Below are 15,702 nucleotides of genomic sequence, written 5' to 3'. Positions count from 1 at the left end.
CTGAATAACGAAGAACTTTTAGATTTGGGAGCACTCTCTCAGGACATGTTCATGGCAGCACAATTCACAAGTGCAAAATTGTAGAACCAACCCAAATGCCCATCAATCAACGAGTGGATAAAGAAACTGTGGTGTATATATACCTGATAAAATACTACTCACCCATAAAAAGGAATGAATTAATGGCATTCTCAGCGACCTGGATGAGATTGGAGACTATTCTTTTTTTGTTTGGTTGGTTGGTTGTTTGAGAGGGAGTTTTGCTCCTGTTGCCCAGGTGGGAGTGTAATGGTGTGATCTCGGCTCACTGCACCCTCCGCTTCCCAGGTTCAAGCGATTCTCCTGCCTCAGCCTCCCAAATAGCTGGGATTACAGGCACCTGCCACCACGCCCGGCTAATTTTTGTATTTTTAGTAGAGACACGGTTTCACCATTTTGGCCAGGCTGGTTTCGAACTCCTGATCTCAGGTGATTCTCCCATCTCAGCCTCCCAAAGTGCTGGGATTGCAGGCATGAGCCACCGCGCCTGGCCTGGAGACCATTACTTTAAGTGAGGTAACTCAGGAATGGAAAACCAAACATCGTATGTTCTCACTAATATGTGGGAGCTAAGCTACCAGGATGCAAAGGCGTAAGAATGATACAATGGATTTGGGGACTTGGAGGGAACAGTGGGATGGGGTAAGGGATAAAAGACTACAAATAGGATGCAGCATATATTGCTTGGGCAATGGGTGCACCAACATCTCACAAATCACTACTAAAGAACTTACTTATGTAACCAAACACCACCTGCACCCCAATAACCTGTGGAAAAATAAAATAAAATAAATAATCCTAAATAAGGAAGAACTTGTGCTAAATAAGCACTCTCTCAGGACACAGAACCAGCAAGGACTCCATGAGGTGGGGCACTCACCACCAGTGTGGCTATCAGCTAGCCTGGGGAAAGTGATGGGTAATTAGTTGTGGAAATCCTGAGCTGCCTTGGCAGATGGGAGAGGAAGGAATAAAAGGCTGAGGGAAGTGGGCTTCTGGGACAGATAGATTATGTAAGGCTGGAAGATTCAGAGGATTATGTTCCTGGGGGGCCCAGAGGAAGCGCCCTTCACTGAGGCCGTCAAGAATGAACTAGTGAAAAGCTCAGTGGTAGATCTCCTCGGAGGCCAGGAATGATGGTAAGAGGCAGATCACACACAAATATCCATGCAGATGATGTTGTGTCAAGTGACAGGGGCCAGGCAGAAACACTTGGTCACCAGAAGCTAGAAGCTCACAGTGACCATAATGCCAATGAGGTGTGCCCAAGGGTGCTTGACCCCTGGGATATGGGGAGAGGACTAAGAGAGTATGGTACCCCCAAGGCCAAAATAAGCAGGTCAGCAGCCAGGGTGCTGCTTTGACTTCAACCCAAATCAAAGAAACCTAAAAGACACAATCCCTTGCAGACCGAGACCAATTTCCAGATCAAGAACCCACTGACTAAAGAGGAGGCTGGGTTCTAGCAGGAAGGACCCTGCAATATCATGTCTAGTATATGCCATCACAATTCCCCTAGTCCTTTCCCAGAAAGACCCACAGCCATCTCCTTAAGTGGCTGAATACAATCAAAAGCAGAATGCCCACACATGTTGAGGATTAGTGGGCCCAGGATCACCCAGTGTCATTAAAGCTTTCTAAATTCCCCTCACCCTCAGCTCTCACCTTAGCAGGTTACCTGGTGGTGTCCATTGAGCCTCAGTTCCTGAGGGGTCTGGACCCTTGGGAATCATACCTGTCCCAGCCAGCAGCACCTGCCTGTTGCTATGTACAATGAGGACCAGGAAGTGGAGTCCTTTTCTTTCCAGCCCCATGACCAGAGACCACCAATCCACACCCTCACATCAGGCCACACGTGGTGGATTACCAGGTTCTTTGGTTGCCTCTACTTCACCCCATTGATGAGGAAGGGATACCCTGCCCAAAACAGTATAAGATGGCAGAACACGTGACACCTGGCCCTGGACAGGTATGATCAATGGCAGTTTCTCAGTCACATAGACTCAGCCCAGGGAGGAGGACCGTGGGAGTGAGGCCGCACTTGGGAGCAGAGTGCACTGGTCGGGGGAGGGGGAAGCAGGCTTTGTAGTGACAGGGGGTGGGCGAGTTGATAAAGAGGGTATTGTGGTGGCTTATTACAGGAGAATGTGAACAGCCTGTTTGAGTAATTACAACAGTTTGCTGGAAGGTGGAACCCATTAGGTTGAGGGCCAGGTGGGATGCAGCCCACCCACCTGATGGGAGAACTACCTGGGTAGGAGTCTATCCTACAGGGGGGTGGAGATTGTGAGTATCTGGGGAGAGAAGACGACCTAGAAGGTTAGACCTTGGAGCCATGGAGGCCCAAAGGTGTCAAGGCAGCATTTGAACTTTTAGGTCTTACAATACGCCAGATGCCCTGCTTAAATAACTTCAACCATTGGGAAAAGTTCCTCTATCTGCAGTCTTTCAAGGGCATCCCCGAATGTGGCTGTAACACAGCTGTCATGCATTTGCACCCATATAATGAGCCAAGTGAATCATCAGCCAAGCTCAGGTTTCTCCTCCTCCTTCACTGATCATATGGGAGCTCCAACAAGGCTGTAGTAGGAACTGGGGCAGGGGCTGTGGTGGAACTGTGGTGGGCAACGAGGGGGTTTGGGCTACCTGCTCATGCAATCAGGCCCCTGAAGCTATTGTGGGTCCATGCCTCAGCCTACCTTTTCTTTCAGGCAAAGCCAGCAAAGAGATTTACTTCTGGAAATTTTGTCCCATGGGAAGATGGTCATTGATTCCTGTGTTTCAGAATCACACCTAATTGGGGCCTTAAGGCAGCAATGGTCCTCTGCCAGCAGGTGCCAACACATGCCACAGACCCCGCAGTGAAGAGGCTGCACCTTTTTTCTATTAACTGATCAATAGTGGAAATGCCATGAGGCAACGGGTGTGAGTGGAGGGAGAGGCTGTGAGTGATAGAAGCAGGCAGCGGGGGGCCTGAGCCATCTGCCCATAGCAATTGCTGAGCATTCTGATGTGCTCAGTGCCCAGTGTCCCATGCTATTTCTGTTTAATAATTGAATGCTTCTGTGCATGCCACCTTGATGATTCTGGCTTCTGATCGATCTACCCTATTTGCAATGATTAGTTAGGTTACTTTCACTGCAATTTGGACTTACTGAAGAGCTCTCTGTTACTCTCTCCTTCCCTTAATACTGGCAGCCTTATTAGCTACTTAGGGTTGATGCACCTGATAGCAATAATGTAACTTAAGCAGACCGTAAGAATGACCCCGTATGGCAGACGCACCTGAATGTGTATTCAGAGTGGTGAGCGAGGACAATCTGGAGATTCGTTCCTTGGCTATGAGGAATATCTGAGCGCCTGACCTGTCCCACAGAACGCAGGCAACTCAGGGGTTCGGGCCCCCTTGTTTTGGGTTAAATGAAGGTTTCCAGGTGGAGATGTGAAAGGAAAATCTTGAGGCCCAAAAATCACTAAGCTAAAGGGAAAAGTCAAGCTGGGAACTGCTCAGGGCAAACCTGCCTCCCATTCTATCCAAAGTCATCCCTCTGCTCACTGAGATAGATGCATATCTGATTGCCCTCCTTTGGAATGGCTTATCAGAAACTCAAAAGAATGCAACCATTTGTCTCCCACCTACCTGTGACCCGGAAGCCCCCTCCCTGCTTTGAGTTGTCCCCACCTTTCTGGACAGAACCATTGTACTTCTTACATATATTGATTGATGTCTCACATCTTCCTAAAATGTATAAAACCAAGCTGTGCCCTGGCCACCTTGGGCACATGTCATCAGGACCTCCTGAGGCTGTGTCACGGGCAGGCATACTCAACCTTGGCAAAATGAACTTTCTAAGTTAACTGAGGCCATCTCAGCCATTGGGGGGTTCACAGAGGGTGTTGTGAAAATGTTCTGTAAACTGCATGCTTTCTGTGGGCGGCAGCAGTTCTCCTCCCTGCCTGCAACCATGGGCCGCCCTGTATGTAAGTTCCCCTCAGTAACCCCAATTCTCATTTACTGGCTCTGGGTCTCATCTTTGGCCTCTTGAACTTGGTGCCATTCCTATTGAAATTAATAGGAGCCTGGTGCAACAGTTATCTGGAAAATGGGCTAGAGAAATGTAGCCCCAATTCCAGGACGAGCATTGTACCACTTTCTTCAAGGTGGTATCCTTTCACTTTAGAGGGGATATTCTAATATACCCCATGCTACTAGATGTCCTTCCAGAAACATCTCTTGGGGCTTATGTCCCGTCTTCTAGCAGGCATATATTTTATTGGGATTTCTGTTGTATTTGCTAATTCCTCCTCAGCAGGTGCAGTTAGAATCACGTTATCAATATAACGACCATCTGGTATTATTTGGGATGTCAAGTTCCTTCAAGATGATATAATATGGAGGGCAGAAGAATTGACAAAATCGTGACATAAGAAAATGAAGGTCAAAGTGGGTTGTTTCTGTTTGTTTGTTTGTTTGTTTGTTTTTGTCAACTCGATTACTGCATACCAGGTTCCAGGGTTTATGTTTATTTACTCCACCAAAAATATGGCATCTGGGACCACAGCTGCAATCACCATAATCCACATTGATTACTCAAGACACTCATCTCTGATGCCAGCCAAGCAGATAATTTAAATAGTGATTCCTCAGGAACTGACCCCTTGCATTCTAAGCTCCATAATTCCCTCGGGATTACAGGGGTGCTACAGGGAGCAGTTTCAAGGATTTTACTTGGCCCTTCTTTTCCACACCAATTTTTGCTTCGCAGATGAGGGAGCTGATGTGCATATTCTGCAGCTGATTAAGCATCTTTATTCTAAGCAGTCAGTAACGGGACGGGAGCAGCCACGGTTTGAGTCCGTGTGCTCACTGGGCCTGTAGCAGGATGGACTTGGGCCAAGATTCCGACCTCCATAAACCCCACTCTGACTGGTAGACATGGTGGTAGGAGGAGGCCCCAGAGATCCACGTTAGTGCAGATACAGTTTCTTAATTGAGTCACCCTGCCCCAAGCAAATTATGAGACAGAACATTGGGTATAAGTAGTTCGTTTGGGAGGTGATCTCTGAAAGCAGGAGCAGGGAAGCAGAGAGAGTGGGTGTGAGGAAAGAGGAGCCAATAAAAAGACACTGGAGAAGGCCAAGTGCAGTGGCTCGTGCTTGTAATCCCAGCACTTTGGGAGGCCGAGGCGGGTGGATCACAAGGTCAGGAGTTCGAGACCAGCCTGGTCAACATAGTGAAACCCTGTCTCTACTAAACACACAAAAATTAGGTGTGGTGGCAGGTGCCTATAGTCTCAGCTACTTTGGAGGCTGATGCAGGAGAATCACTTGAACCTGGGAGGTGGAGGTTGCAGTGAGCCAAGATCATGTCACTGCACTCCAGCCTGGGTGACAGAGCGAGACTCCATCTCAAAAAAAAAAAAAAAAAAAAGACACTGGACAGCTGGTGTCCACTGTGGACAAGCAGGGTGTACTCCCCCTAAAGTCTATCCCTGAAAGGCAAGAGGCCACAACACTCACCCGCTGACTCCTACACCCCATTGGTTGATGTTTGCTCCCAAGGCGTCAGCCTCACCACCCTGCTTCTGGGAGGCTTCTGAGTGCAGGCTAAGTCCTCAGTCCTCATGGTTGCAAAGCAAGCCCTGAGGCAGGAGGGTGGAGAGAGTGTGGAATGCCACGCTGTGGGGTGCATGAAACTGTCCTGCTGAGCCGCAGCTGAGGTCAGAACCGGACCCCAGAGAACAGGAACTTCCCCACAGCCAGTGCCTAAAATGTCCGGCAGGGGTGTGCATTTCCCTTGCACACTGGTAGGGGGCCAGGGGTCTCCCTGCAGACATTTGAAGGGAGGTGTGTAGTTTGCAGGTATGGCCACATTGTGGGGAATTTTCCCAAAGGGGCCCAGCCTTCTCTTCAATCAAGAGGCCCCAGGACTGGGAGCAGGTCCAGTGAGGGGCTTTGAAACTCAGCTGTAGGCTGGGAGCAGTGGCTCACACCTGTAATCCCAGCACTTTGGGAGGCTGAGGTGGGTGGATCACCTGAGATCAGGAGTTTGAGACCAGCCTGGCCAACATGGTGAAACCCCGTCTCTATCAAAAATACAAAAATTAGCCAGGCATGGTGGCGTGCTCCTGTAGTCCCAGCTACTTGGGAGGCTGAGGCAGGAGAATCTCTTGAACGGGGGAGGTAGAGGTTGCACTGAGTCGAGATCATGCCACTGCACTCCAGCCTGGGCGAGAAGGGCAAAACTCCATCAAAAACAAAAACTCAGCTGTGGCAACTTGAGTCTAATTTCTGCCCACCAGACCCAGAAACGTTTTTATTATTATTATTAAAGTTAACACCTTATTCGATTGCCCATACATTCTATTCCTAAGGTTCCATAATTGACAAGCTACCTCCTGGGACCTTGAGATCAAAATGCTTTGATTTTCTCTTTCCCTAGAGCCTATTACATAAATTTTGTCAACCATGTCTCTGACAGTTGTTTCCTCTCTGGGACCCCATTATTTCCATTCAAAGCAGGAGCCCAATTCAATGTGTCATTTTTCTTTCATCCTCTCTATCATACATACAACAGCTTCCAACTATTCCAAGGATGGGCTGGGTGCAGTGGCTCACACTTGTAATCTCACACTTTGGGCAGAGACCAGTGGAATGCTTGAGCCCAGGAGTTCAAAACTAGCCTGGGCAATGTGCTGAAACCTTGTATCTACAAAAAATATACACACACAAAAATTAACTAGGCATGGTGTTGCGTGTCTGTAGACCCAGCTACTCAGCAGGCAGAGGTGGGAGGATCATTTGACCCTGGGAGGCAGAGGTTGTGGTGAGCCAAGATCACGCCGCTGCACTCCAGCCTGGGTAACAGAGCAGGACCCTATCTCAAAAAAAAAAAAAAAAAAAAAAAAAAAAAAAAAAAAAAAACTTTTCAAGGATGTTTCTGTTAACAATGCATTTCTGATTTTTTTTTTACTTATCTAATTTGGAAAATTTCGAACACACATAAAACTAAATCGACTGGCATAACACAATCTCACATACTCATCACCATCACATATGGTTCCCTTCAGATGACACATACTCAGGGGCAAGACTCATAACCTATTTTCATATTTGTTCTCTTATTTTTTGGAAAAGTTGCTGGTTTGTGAAAGACTACAGACATTAGGAAGTGACATTTGGCCCTGGGCCCCAGTGGACAGAAAGCCTCTGGTTCTTCTAAGCGCAGATATTGTGATTATATCTAGGACCCATTCTGTTCTTTACTTAGTAATTCTCTTTTCCATATCTCTTCCTTCAAAAACATTTTTAAATTAAAATACACTTTAATATATTTGGTATCAACACATGAAAACTTTTTAGATAAAAGATTCAAAGGAACAGGGGCATGTAGTCCATGGAGACTTGTTCTCATTAATTCGTATCATCTTCTCCCTTGAACAAGGTTCAGGCATATATAACACACACGCTGTGCCCCTGGGAAGTGAACAGAAACAGTCCTGTTGGGGACAAAGCTCCATGTGACATGACCACGAATCTGGGCAAAATTCTCTCCTTCCACAGCCCAGAAGACAGCATTGTCCTAAGACTAGACTCAGTACTACGAAGACACATCACCGATTCTGAGTAATGAGAACACACAGACCCGTGGGGGGAACAACTCACACTGGAGCCTGTCAGAGAGTGGGGGGTGGGAGGAGGGAGAGTATGAGGAAGAAGAGCTGATGGATACTGGGCTTAATACCCAGGTGATGGGATGATCTGTGTAGCAAACCACCATGGCACACGTTTACCTAGGTAACTAACCTGCACATCTTGCACATGTACCCCAGAACTTAAAATCAAAGTTGGAAATCAGAGTGAATCAAATACCTTTATACCCTTGAAGTTTCAAAGCAAAATCCACAATTACAAATGTAAGCCACAGAGTGCTTTGGAGTGACCTGTATTTTCTGAGACGGGTGTGTCCAGCAAATTGTAACTCAGCACGTGACTTATTCAGAAGGGGTGACACCAGAAACATCGCCGGGATCAGGAAGAAAGCTGACTCTTTGGACTCTTACTCCAAGTCTCCTTGGGCCAGATTTCCAACAGTTGCTCAACTCACTTCTCAGGTTGGAAGTAGTGCCTGGCGCGGTGGCTTATGCCTGTAATCCCAGCACTTTGGGAGGCTGAGATGGGCAGATCATTTCAGTGCAGAAGTTTGAGACCAGCCTGGGCAACATGGCAAAACCCCATCTCTACAAAAAATACAGAAATTAGCCGGGCATTGTGGTGTGTACCTGTAGTCTCAGCCACTCAAGAGGCTGAGGTGGGAGGATCCCCTGAGCCCCGGGGAGGCTGAGGCTTCAGTGAGCCGTGATAGCAGCACTGCACTGCACTCTAGCCTGGGCGACAGAGTGAGACCCTGCCTCAAAAAAACAAAAAAAGGAAAACAAACAAACAAACAAAAGAAGAAGAAGTAGCATGTTGGTGGGGAATGGGGACTGGCAGCTAGAGGGAGGCAACTGATGGACGGCGTGACATGATAGTGACGGGTGGGAGGAAAGGCAGCAGACTGGTGCAGTGAAAATATGCATGGAGTCCATGCAGGGTGAATGGCTTTAAAAATGGGTCAAGTTCAGATCCCGTAGGTTGTGAATGTGGAGAGTGATTAATCATGGTTCAATAAGAGCTCTAGATGAGCACAGCTTAACTCCAAAGCACACGTTACTCTTCAAGAGGCCAAGCTCTGTAGGGAATGGTTAGAGGATTGCCGTATTAATGTCATGAGTCATCTCCACTCAACTGAGAGGACGCAACTATGAGCTGAGTTTTCCAGCCCCTCCCTGGATGACTTCTCTACTTCTGCTCTCCGCATTGTAGCCACGGTGCTGATTCCTCAGGAAGTCAGCACTGACGCGTGGTCGGAGCATCAACCCTGCAGCCTGGATTCCAGTCCTGACCCCGACAGATTAGCTCTGTGACCACTGCTAAATGCTCTCCTCTCACTTATAAAACTGGACAATTGTGTCCGCCCTGCCTCGGAGTCGCAGCGTGGGGGTAAGGATCAAATGCTCCTGCCGACAGGAATAAGCATCGTGGACTGAATGCAGCAAAATCTCATCATAGTGTCAAAAGCACAATGAGCTCTGCTACCCTGTTCCTTCTAATGAGGTTGATATTGCTCTGTTTCAAGGTGCTGTGATTTTCCTCAATGCAAAACTTTTTTTTTTTCTTTTTTTTTTTTTTTTTTTTTTTGAGACAGAGTCTCACTCTGTCGCCGCCCAGGAGGCTGGAGTGCAGCGGCGCGATCTCGGCTCACTGCAAGCTCCGCCTCCCAGGTTCCCGCCATTCTCCTGCCTCAGGCTGCTGAGTAGCTGGGGCTACAGGCGCCCGCCACCATGCCCAGCTAATTTTTTGTATTTTTAGTAGAGACGGGGTTTCACTGTGTTAGCCAGGAGGGTCTCGATCTCCTGACCTCGTGATCCACCCACCTGGCCTTCCCAAGGTGCTGGGATCACAGGCATGAGCCACTGCGCCCGGCCAAAACTCTTCTTTAAAGGAATACATAATATGACTCGCCAATGATTAGTGGTGTCTACACTTCAGCCACATTTTCCAATAGTGGGGGTGGGTTTCATGGAGTCCGTTCATGCTAAGACCCCAATCATATCCTAAGGAGCTGGCCATCTGCATGCTCATATCACACATGCAAGGGGGTGATACCTGCCTAGTTCTTTAAGGCACCCTGACCCCTGACAGCACAACCTGTAGGCTCTTCTACAGGTTGAGCTTCTAACATCACAGATATTAAAAGCAGTCATCCAGACTCCCAAGACTTCCCTGATGCTGACTGCCTGGACTGTTTCTCAACTGCTTCATTTTAAATCTTCCCCACACTCAAGACTTCACTTTTGCCCTAACCGCAGTCTCTGTCTAGTAAATGTTCCTTCCCAGGCTCACACCTTGGCTTTCCCATGAGAATGTCCGTTTAATTCTCACCTGACATTCCTGGCATCATTTGCTGCCTTGGTGTCCCAGTTCAACTCTCAGCCTAGGCTTCACTGGTGCACTTCCATACCAGACATTAGGCAGCCAGGCGTGGAAAATGCTGGAGTCAGGAGCACTGCTTTGGGCGAGTTGGCTCTTTATGCGAGAGGACCCAAGTTTAACCATCTCTACACAGCAAAGTTGGACTCCAAAAGTATGTTTCAGATTGTTTTCTGAGGGTCCCTAGTGTCCAGATGTGGAGATTCGGAGCAGAACAGGCTTCAAGCAAACACTCTGGCCGGCAACAGAGCATTTTAGTTTTTGTCTGTCTATATAGGAGTTCTACATAAGATCTTGTTCTTAAGCTAATTGAAAACCATTTTCCAAAGTAATCTCTTGGGTCTCTTCCATCGTCAGTGCCATGAACATGGTTGACCTCACTATCACCAAGCTTCTCCCAGCCAGGCTCACTGGCGGGAACCACAGCCCTGATGCTGACTGTGTGTGACAACTTTGAGTGGCCATCACCAACTTGGGAAGAGCTATCTGAAGACCTGAAGACCTAGCCATAACCAGAAGGCAAGAACAGCCTCCTCAGGCAGCAAAAACCAGCATATGCTACACCCGCCAAGTGCAGGCCCAACTTGTGGTTGCTCTTTGGAATTGGTTTGAAAGACTAATTAAACTAAGGAAGAAAAGAAACACTGACTTGGGCCATGGCTACCATACGTAGTGTCGCCCCACCAACATTTGGCCCCCACATAGGCAAGAGGATAGCTAAGACTTCTACCTAGCAGAGTATTTCTCAACACCTAAATCATGCCTTCCTCTGATGACTTTTACATGTTCATTTTCATTTCTCATCCTCATCCGAAATAGGAACATCATCGCCCCTTCATCAATAAATGACTGAATTCTGACTCTTGAGCCAAAGAAAGACATTGCGTCTGTATCTAACATTCTAAACTTTTGTCTCATTTGAGCTTATCCCATCTTTTCACTGTCCTGCAAGACTCCCATCCCGTCATTCATCACAAGTATTAGGACAATAGTAACTGTCTGATTTTTGCCCCTAACTGTCCCTTTTATCTAGATCTTCCAGGAGGAAGCAAAGTACATTCTTTGAGGCCCATGAAGCAGTGACTAATGCTCATCTGAATAAAAATGGAGTGAAACCATGAGAATGGGTCAAGGCCTCATATTCCACCCCTGAGAATTATGAGATTTCTCCAAGGTTAAGCTCAGTCACTCAGAAAAATAATGTAATGGCATAACTAAGTGAGTGCTGTATATGCTCTGAATGTATGTATGCATCAACCATCTGCTGCTCTATGTATTATTTTGCAGTCATTTTTAACCACGAATGCTGTTGGCTGCAAGAATAGCGGGTGAGCAGTGACTCCAAAACAAGATAATCTCACATAACAAGAAGCCTGGGGACAGGAGGCCTAGGGCTAGTGTAGGGGCTTGGTGGTACCATCGTGTGTGTGTGTGTGTGTGTGTGTGTGTGTGTGTGTGTGTGTGTACTCCATGCAAATATACATAAAATGCTTGAGAAATTGAATTGTAGAGTATCTAGATTCAATGTCTCCAGAGTCATCAGAACTAATGTATTTCTTGTGATACTGTATTTCTCATGTATTTGAAATGATTATGTATTATCATTTCAAAAATGCATTTTTTATAGGAAAAGTATTTGAGGTTTCCATAGTTCTTTTATAGAATTTGGTGTGCTTCACCCAGAAAAATAAATCTATATAAATGAAAGCAGGGCCGGTTGCGGTGGCTCTTTCCTGTAATCCCAGCACTTTGGGAGGACAAGGCAGGTGGATCATGAGGTCAGGAGCTTGAGACCATCCTGGCTAACACCGTGAAACCCTGTCTCTACTAAAAATACAAAAAAAAAAAAAAAAAAATTAGCTGGGTGTGGTGGCATGAACCTGTAATCCCAGCTACTCGGGAGGCTGAGGCAGGAGACTCACTTGAACCCAGGAGGTGGAGGTTGCAGTGAGCCCAGATTGCACCACTGCACTCCAGCCTGGGGGACAGAGCAAGACTCTGTCTCAGAAAAAAAAAAAAAAAAAAAAAAAATGAAAGCAATGGCGTTACCATGTAGAATATGACATCTCCAACTTTAAATTCCAAGTGCTTGATGTTTTCCCTGCTAGTTCTACCCTGGAATCAATTGTAAAAGGGAAAAAATACTGTGGATCAAGGCAAAGACATTTGAACCAGATACAAAAATGAAATAGAGACTCTGATGCCAGGTAGAGAAAATTTTAGGGGAATAAAAGATTCAGGTGAAAATGCTTCCTGAATCCCTCAGAAATGTGACACCCAGAAGGTGACAGGGACTGAAAACTTCAGCAGCAGTTGCTAGACCAGAACCCCCAGGGAGAAAGTCAGGTTAATCAAGGAAAGACAGGCCCCTGTCTCCATGACAGGACGTTATTAGAAAAAAAGATACTTTTTAAAATGAGCGAAAATACAGTAAACACTTCATATGTGACACACGCATAAATATACGGCAAAGCCCTCAACCCCATGAATCAAGGAGATGCAAATCAAAATTACAGTACAATCTCACTATTTATCTGCCAGAATGGCTAAAATGGAAAAGACTGGCAATAGAACCCCCATGGCGGTGTGAAGCAGTACAACCACTTTGGAAAACTGGCAGCATCTGTCAGAACCAGATGTGTGCATATCCTACAACCCAGCAATTCCACTGCTGGATCTATATCCTACAGAAATGTATACCTCCATTCACCAAATGGCATATATGGAACTATTTAGAATCACATATTTGTAATAAGAAAAAACTGAAAACTGCCTAAGTGCCCATCAGTAGCAACACAGATAAACCACCGAGCTGCCTTTACTCCATGGAAGGCTGTGTTATAGCAGTGTGGACAGACAGGCCACACCTGGCAGCAATATGGATGGATCGCACAGACATCATTTTGATCAGAGGATGCCAGACACGAAATACAACCTATTATGTGATTCCATTTGTATTAATTCAATAACAGGAAAATGACCCTAAAGTATCAGAAATCAGGACAGGATAACATTTTTTATCCTGTTGGGGAAACAGTGACCAGAAAAGGAGGCAGGTGAGGTTCTATTTCCTGCTGGTTACACGGGTATGTTCTCCCTGTGAAAATTCTAATGATTTATGCACTTTATTATATACCATGCCTTATCATTATGTTCTGCTTTATATATTATACTTCAATGAAAACTTCAGCAATAAATGCAGCTCGGTATTGTCCAGTTTAAGGTGGTCTCATTCAGATTCATGACCCCCTCCAGCAATAATTACCTTTAGCCAAATGAGGGATTCATGATTATTTTGAAACCACTTATTTAAAAATATGATGAATAATTTGGGAGGCCAAGGCAGGCAGACCACCTGAGGACAGGAGTTCGAGACCAGCCTGGTCAACATGGTGAAACCCCATCTCTACTAAAAATACAAAAATTAGTCGGGTGTGGGGGCATGTGCCTGTAACCCCAGCTACCAGGGAGGCTGATGCAGGAGAATCGCTTGAACCCGCGGGGCGGAGGTTGCAGTGAGCCGAGATCACACCATGGTACTCCAGCCTGGGCAACAAGAGTGAAACTCCATCTCAAACAAAAAAAAAAAGAAAAAGAAATAAAAAAGAAAAATTTTCAAGCTTCCCGAAACATCGAAATAATAAAATGAGAATGTGAATGTCATAACTCACCTATTGCAAACATTTTGCTACCCTACCTTTCTCTCACTCTCACACACACTTGCATATGTACGTATGTGTGTTTCTCAGTCCATTTGGGTTGCTATAGTAACATACCATAGACAAAGTGGCTTATAAAGACAGAAATTTATTTCTTACAGTTCTGAAGGCTGTGAAGTTCGAGATTAAGGTGCCAGAACATTCAGTGTCTGGTGAGAACCTGTTTCCTTATTTGTAGCTGATGCCTTGTCGCTCTGTCATTACGCGGCAGTAGAGATCTCTGGAGCCTCTCTTCCAAGGGCATTAATCCCATTCCTATGGGCTCCACTGTCATGATCAAACTACCCCCCAGTACCATCACCTTGGGAGTTAGGATGGCAACATATGAATTTTGGGGAGACACAAAGACTCAGACCATACCATTCTGCCCCTAGCACCCCAAAATTCATGTTGTTCTCACATGCAAAATACATTGATTTCCAGCATCAACTTGAAGGTTTAAAGTACAAAGTCTCATCTAATTATCACCTAAATAAAATATGGTAGTCTCGCCGGGCGCAGTGGCTCACGCCTGTAATCCCAGCACTTTGGGAGGCTGAGGCAGGTGGATCATGAGGTCAGGAGATTGCGACCATCCTGGCTAACACGGTGAAACCCCGTCTGTACTAAAAATAAAAAATAAAAAAATTAGCCGTGCATGGTGGTGGGCACCTGTAGTCCCAGCTACTCGGGAGGCCGAGGCAGGAGAATGGTGTGAACCCAGGAGGCGGAGCTTGTGGTAAGCCAAGATCATGCCACTGCCCACCAGCCTGGGCGACAGAGTGAGACTCCACCTCAAAAAAAAAAAAAAAAAAAAAAAAAAGACAAGAAAAAGAAAAAAAAATGTGGTAGTCTCAAGGTAGAATTCATATTGAGGCAAAATTCCTCTCCAGCTATGAATCTGCAAAATCAAACAAGTTACGTGCTTCCAAAATTCCATGGTGGGACAGGCATAGGACAGACATTTCCACTCCAGAAGGGAGAAATAGGAAAGAAGACAGGAATAACAGGAATTCTATCTTATAGAAATAAAAGCACCAGTTCTTATTGCAGTGCAAAAAAAAAAATGTTTATTGCGGTGTTGGTGGTGGCAAAAACCAATCAGCCCTATTGGTGAGCGTTCACGTTCTGGTTCAATGAAGTATGGCAAAGCCATGTTGTGGAATTTGCAATAATGTTTTTTTTTCTTTTGTTTATTTTGAGACAGAGTCTTGCTCTGTCACCCAGGCTGGAGTGCAATGGCGCCATCTTGGCTCACTGCAACCTCCACCTCCTGGGTTCAAGCCATTCTCGTGCCTCAGCCTCTCGAGTAGCTGGGACTACAGGCACGTGCCACCATCCCCAGCTAATTTTTGTATTTTTAGTAGAGGTGGGGTTTCACCATGTTGGCCAGGCTTATCTCAAACTCCTGACCTCAAATGATCCACCCACCTTGACCTCCCAAAGTGCTGGGATTACAGGTGTGAGCCACCACACCCAGCCTATAATTATTTTTAAATTTAAATATATCCATATTGATTTGGTGACATGCCATGATATTATATGGGAAGAAAAATAGTTTTCTCTTTCACCCTTCATGCATTCTTAGCTGAGACTCCACGTAACACAGCACAGATTAACAAAAGAAAAACAAACAGAAGTTTAATAGTATATATCCCTCCTATACACGTGGGAAATACCCAGAGAAATTAGTAAACCTCTACTGATGGTCCTCAACTTATGATGGTTTGACTGAAAATTTTCTGACCTTGGCCAGGTGCGGTGGCTCATGCCTATAATCCCAGCACTTTGGAAGGCCAAGGCAGGTGGATCACCTGAGGTCAGGAGTTTGAGAGCAGCCTCTCCAATATGGTGAAACCCTGTCTCTACTAATAATACAAAAATTAGCTGGGTGTAGTGGTGGGTGCCTATAATCCCAGCTACTCGGGAAGCT

The sequence above is a fragment of the Pan paniscus genome, chromosome 6 (genome assembly GCF_029289425.2).
Source record: "Pan paniscus chromosome 6, NHGRI_mPanPan1-v2.0_pri, whole genome shotgun sequence".
Classification (NCBI taxonomy): Eukaryota; Metazoa; Chordata; class Mammalia; order Primates; family Hominidae; genus Pan; species Pan paniscus.
The sequence above is the reverse complement of the archived record's forward strand: the minus strand, read 5'-3'. Positions refer to the sequence as shown.